This window comes from Globicephala melas, chromosome 8 (assembly GCF_963455315.2).
Source record: "Globicephala melas chromosome 8, mGloMel1.2, whole genome shotgun sequence".
NCBI lineage: Eukaryota > Metazoa > Chordata > Mammalia > Artiodactyla > Delphinidae > Globicephala > Globicephala melas.
The window spans coordinates 38,451,883-38,457,882 of NC_083321.1; the positions used below are offsets into that span (position 1 = coordinate 38,451,883).

Consider the following 6,000-nt stretch of genomic DNA (forward strand, 5'->3'; position numbering starts at 1 on the left):
AATAGACATTTCTCCAAAGAAGACATACAGATGGCCAGGAAGCACATGAAAAGCTGCTCAACATCACTAATTATTAGAAAAATGCAAATCAAAACCACAATGAGGTATCACCTCACACCAGTTAGAATGGGCATCATCAGAAAATCTACAAACAACAAATGCTGGAGAGGGTGTGGAGAAAAGGGAACCCTCTTGTACTGTTGGTGGGAATGTAAATTGATACAGCCACTATGGAGAACTGTATGGAGGTTCCTTAAAAAACTAAAAATAGAATTACCATATGAGCCAGCAATCCCACTACTGGGCATATACCCAGAGAAAACCATAATTCAAAAAGACACATGCACCCCAATGTTCATTGCAGCACTATTTACAATAGCCAGGTCATGGAAGCAACGTAAATGCCCATTGACAGACAAATGGATAAAGAAGTGTGGTACATCTATACAATGGAATATTACTCAGCCATAAAAAGGAATGAAATTGGGTTATTTGTAGAGACATGGATGAATCTAGAGACTGTCATACACAGTGAAGTAAGTCAAAAGACAAAAACAAATATCGTATATTAACACATATATGTGGAACCTAGAAAAATTGTACAGATGAACCAGTTTGCACGGCAGAAATTGAGACACAGATGTAGAGAAGAAACGTATGGACACCAAGGGGGGAAAGTGGCAGCGGGTAGAGGTGGTGGTGGGATGAATTGGGAGATTGGGATTGACATGTATACACTGATGTGTATAAAATGGATGACTAATAAGAACCTGCTGTATAAAAATAAATAAATAAAATTCAAACAAAAAAAATTACAAGTGAGTGCACCCTCTGAGACAATAATTTCATTTTGGGGAACTTATTGTAAGGCTGTACTCCCCAATGTGTGAAATGACGATGGGCAAAGGTATTCATTGCAACAATTTTTGTGCTAGCGAAGATTGAAAACAGATAAAATGTACATCATTAAATAAAGTTCAAACAAAACTTCCGTAGGAATGTGGAAGCTTTTATGTACTAAAACAGAAATATTTCCTAGATGGATTAGAAAAGGAAGAGGCAAAACTGCATTGTTATCTGTTTTAAGTTTAAAGAAGAAACACCAGGAGATATTTCACATTTCTATGTATTATCAACATAAAGAGTATCTCTGGAAGGATATACAATTCGCTAATAATAGTAGTTACCTATTGGGAGAGTGTGGGAATTGAACAGATAAGGGAGGGACAGAAAGAAGATTTTCTCTGTACTTCAAAAAATTTTTCAAATCATGTGAATGTATTACATATTCAATAAAGTAAATATATAATCTCACTTCCAGAAAAAAAATATAACCCATGCCTAAGTCATAAATATATATGCCACCCCTAATAAAATGGAAAACATCTCAAATGTCAGTTTTTGTTTGAATTTTATAGTTGGAATTTTAGATGATTTTAATAGAGTTATGCATGTATGCATATGCACACATATTCACACACACATGCATATATATATGTAGGTACTGAGAAGGAAGAAGAGCATCCTTTGACATCCAGGAACTGACCTGGTACTCCCAGCTGGTAGTACTCTTGGTACTACTACTACTGGTACTACTGCTATGAGCTGGCCTGACAGCTAGGTCTTAATGTTCTCCTGTTGGACATGAACTATTTCACAGACCATCAACATCAGGCGAGGCCACTCTGTGACCATGATACATCAACACAAAAACAAGACCACTTCATAATCATGTCTGAACACAGACAAAACGTTAACAGTATGCAAGCCATAAAATGCCACACATCCGCCTATCCTGACTAATGTGAATGATGCTGCTTCAGCTTTGCTCTAATCTGTCCTTCTAATAAATAAGATTTATTGTGATACTCAATGATAGAATTGTCCCCACTTTCTAACAGCCTGGGTGAACCCTGTCTTCTTTGTACCCTCCTCAAAATCATCCAACCAGAGCTCAGGTCCTAAATGAGTCCTTTCTAACACCGTCTTACTGAGATGCCCTGCAGTTCCCCATGGTATATGTTCTCTCCTGCTGCAACGAGTTATAAACCAAACTTGTTCAACTACAGGAGTGTTCTTGATGGTATTTGGCTGAAGAGCATTGACAAAATATATGGATAAAGATTAAATAATCTCCAGTTTAGCCTGGCATTTACACATTAGACTCTACTACAGGCAAACCTGGATTCAAACCTGTCACTAGCCCAGTCAGCCCCAAACCACCAGGGACAAGCATGCAGGTGACAAAGTCAGGTAAAATGACTCCTTACTATGAGGGAGACTGCACACCAAAGGAGCTATGGGGCAGGAAAATATAGAATTATTGTAGGATTTGAGGAAAGGGCAGAATTTTAGCTGTAACTGAGAGAAGCAGTGTTCTGATTAAGCTTAGAGTGAAGCAGGGCTATTTGTAAATGGGTTAACATCAGTTTAGGACTGCTAATGGACCAAGGGTCCTGTTTCCTTGGATATTACAAAGTTAAGGTAGATATGGATTGTTGTGTCCAGAACTCGTCTGAAACTCTCACCTAGGTTGAAAATCAAGGCAGTCTCTCTGTATCAAAGCGACTAAGAACCTCTAGGCAAAAATAGGGTGTTTCTTTTTTACTGGTATAATTTCAAACAATGACGTTTTGGATACTCTGTGATTTTAGAAAACAAGGTTTTTCAGTGAGTAAGAAAGCAGTGGTCCCTCTAGAAGCGGATCATTTGTAACACTTTATGGTTACCGTGTATCCTTAAGAGAAACAATGGTTCTTGCCAACTTTGCAGCTAGCTTTATCTGTGTCCGTCCCCCCAACCCCCAACTTGCCTGCCAACTTGATGAATGGCAGGACAGTTTTCTACTTCCTCAGATTCCATCTGTGCCTCTTACTATGTACTTTCACCCAGGTAGCTTGACCTCTTATACTTCAGTTACCTCCCGTGTAAACTGGGGATACCTACTATATAGGGTTAATATTTAAATGAGATAATGTTTGTAAAGAGTCCAACATGTTACACGGATATAGTGCATACTCAAAAAAAAAAAAATCGTCTGTCACCATAGAGATAGACTTTCTGGGTCAGATAAGTTGTTTCTCCTGGTCTAGGATATAAAATGAAATCCTGTCTTATGAGAGTCTGTTAGATTTCATCCTGTTGTATGATACTCCATTTATTGAGTGCCTATACTGTTGGGGGCAATCAGGAGAGAAGCTTCATAACACAAGGAGGAGTTCAGCCCTTTTTTAGAGCCAGCAATGCAGCCTGAAAGGTGAGGAGTTTAAGACTCAGGGAAATTATGGATGCAGGATTCTTTTTATTTTCTTCCAGTTTTACTGAGACATAATTGACATATAACATTGTATTCATTTTAGGTGTACAACATAAACATCAGTATTCTGATTAATAGCGGTTTAGCATACCCTGGAGGTCCAATAGCTACTAGAACTTACATGATGTGCTGTTGTAAGTTGTAATGACGTGTTGTTGAAAGAAAGAGAGAGAGAAGGAGGGAGGGAGGAAGGGAGGGAGAGAAGGAGGAGGAGGAGAAAGGAGGGAGGGAGACTATAAACACAAGCCCAGAGACGGATTTTCTTCATGATGTGCCAGAGGACAAAGCACTTCTGAGCTGTAAGGACTGATAAACATGTATTTGATCCTACCTGTAGCATTTCTGAACCACTTTATCTTGGGCATCTTCTCAGACTTTTGATTTTTTCCTTCTGTCCTAAACTGTACATAATTAAATCTGGATGTCTGACCATCTAATCCTCTAGTCCCAGCCATATTGAAGTGTAGCCAGTGAAGAGTACAAAATACATCATGACCATTTAGTATAAGAGTGTCAGTCTCTGAATATACATCCTTGAAGAAAGCTTGTCAAGAAAAAAAAATCGTCTTTCAGCCTTAAAAATGTCATATCCTTTGACTTAGTAAAAATGTATCTGAAGGAAAGAATTCCAATTATGCAAAAGCTTTTATGACAAAATATTTACCAAAACATTATTTATAATGGTGGAAAATAGGTAACAATCTAAGGATACAACAGTAGAAGATCTATTAATTACGGTACTTCAACTGGATGGGCTACTATGCAGTCATTTTTTAAAATGATATTTCTGAATATAAGCCCCTAGAAAAATGTTTCCATAAAATTTTTGTTTAAAATGCAGAAAATAGGTCTTCCTGGTGGCACAGTGGTTAAGAATCCACCTGCCAATGCAGGGGACACGGGTTCGAGCCCTGGTCCGGGAAGATTCTACATGCCACGGAGCAACTAAGCCCGTGCGCCACAACTACTGAGCCTGTGCTTTAGAGCCCGCAAGCCACAACTACTGAAGCCTGTACACCTAGAGCCTGTGCTCCACAGCAAGAGAAGCCACTGCAATGAGAAACCTGTGCACCGCAACGAAGAGCAGCCCCTGCTTGCCACAACTAGAGAAAGCCCGCGCACAGCCACGAAGACCCAATGCGGCAAAAAATAAATAAATAAAAATTTAAAAAAATAATAAAATGCGGAAAATAAAATAGGATATACAATATAGTCCAACAACAACCAAATCTAGGCTTAAAAAAAAGATGAGAAGGAAATAGACAAAAATGTTAATAGGGGTTGTCTTCGGTTGTGGGAGTATGAGAGGGCTGAGATTACTGTCCCTCATTCTTTCCACATGTTGGTATTTTTGCAACTTTTTTTGTAATGAGCACACTATATTTTCCTCTTGATGTTTCTTCATCTGTTCTTATTATCCTTACATAATTCTTAGAGCCCTGAGCAATAGCACCCTCAAGGAGCTGTGCTGTGGAGGAGCGAGTACAATACTAAAGAAACAGAGACTAGAACTCACCATCCTAGGAACTCAGGTAGGATGCATCCAAAGCTAACTAATGTCAGACATTGTTTTTCATGTGAAATTTTAATTTGCTTAGAATTTTTTAAAGTTACTGTAACTCCAACTTCCAGAGGGAGTTGGAAGGGAAGTCCCTAGACAACAACTATGTAGCAGGCTTATAAAACAACACAACTAGATTGGAGGTGTATGAGAACAGAGGGCTCCAGAAGGAGTATCTCTAGGAAAGCATGGAGACCATGCGTTGTCTGATATGTTTGACTCTATAGAAGCCTATAATAAGAAGCTGTTGGAGTATATGGGAAGAATTAGCAATAGATATATAGAAAATTGAGCAAATTAGAAGATGAGACAGTTATTAAATCTGGAAGAAACAGAAATATATGTAAGAAAGGAAACATAATTTATGTATGATATATGCTTCAATAGTAAATTATGCTTAGTCATATTGAATTAACTTGCTTACACAATTATATGGGAGGAGTGGAAGAAGAGAATGGTTGAAGAATGCTGAATCTCTGTCTGCCATAATTACAAAATAATAACGACTGAAACAGATAAATCGAGAAATAACCATCTTACCACACTATTTAGGACTATGGAGTGGAGGACCAGAAGAACAATTAAAATAGTTGGAAAAAAAAGCTGCTCTGAGGAGCAGGATTGGGGAGCAAAGAGGGATGGGATAGGAATGGGGACATTATAACCCTTTTAGAATTTCATTATTTGACTTTTTAACCTCACGCAGCCATTTTTAAAAAGGTTTTATTTTGATTTTTAAATTAACCACAAAACCATAATGAGATATTACCTCATACTCATTACGATGGCTACTGTAAAATGAACAAAAACAAAATCAGAAAATAACAAGTGTTGGGACTTTCCTGGTGGCGCAGTGGTTAAGACTCCATGCTCCCAATGCAGGGGGCCTGGATTCAATCCCTGGTCAGGGAACTAGATCCCACATGCATGCTGAAACTAAGAGTTCACATGCCACAACTAAGGAGCCTGGGAGCCGCAACTAAGGAGCCTGTGAGCCACAACTGAGACCTGACACAACCAAATAAATAAATAAATAAAATAACAAGTGTTGATGAGGATGTGGAGAAATTGGAACCCTTGTGCACTGTTGGTAGGAATGTAAAATAGTGCAGCACTATGGAAA

The 6,000-nt window shown here is 38.4% G+C and overlaps 1 long non-coding RNA gene across 1 annotated transcript in view; it reads left to right on the forward strand.

Moving 5' to 3' along the window:
• LOC115839613 (uncharacterized) overlaps window positions 1-4,771 on the forward strand; it is a 47,210-nt gene extending 42,439 nt beyond the window's left edge. The window contains exon 4 of the long non-coding RNA XR_011377621.1: window positions 4,752-4,771. This is a non-coding gene — a long non-coding RNA (uncharacterized lncRNA). The remainder of the gene's footprint in view (window positions 1-4,751) is intronic.
• The last annotated feature ends 1,229 nt before the right edge of the window (window positions 4,772-6,000 follow it).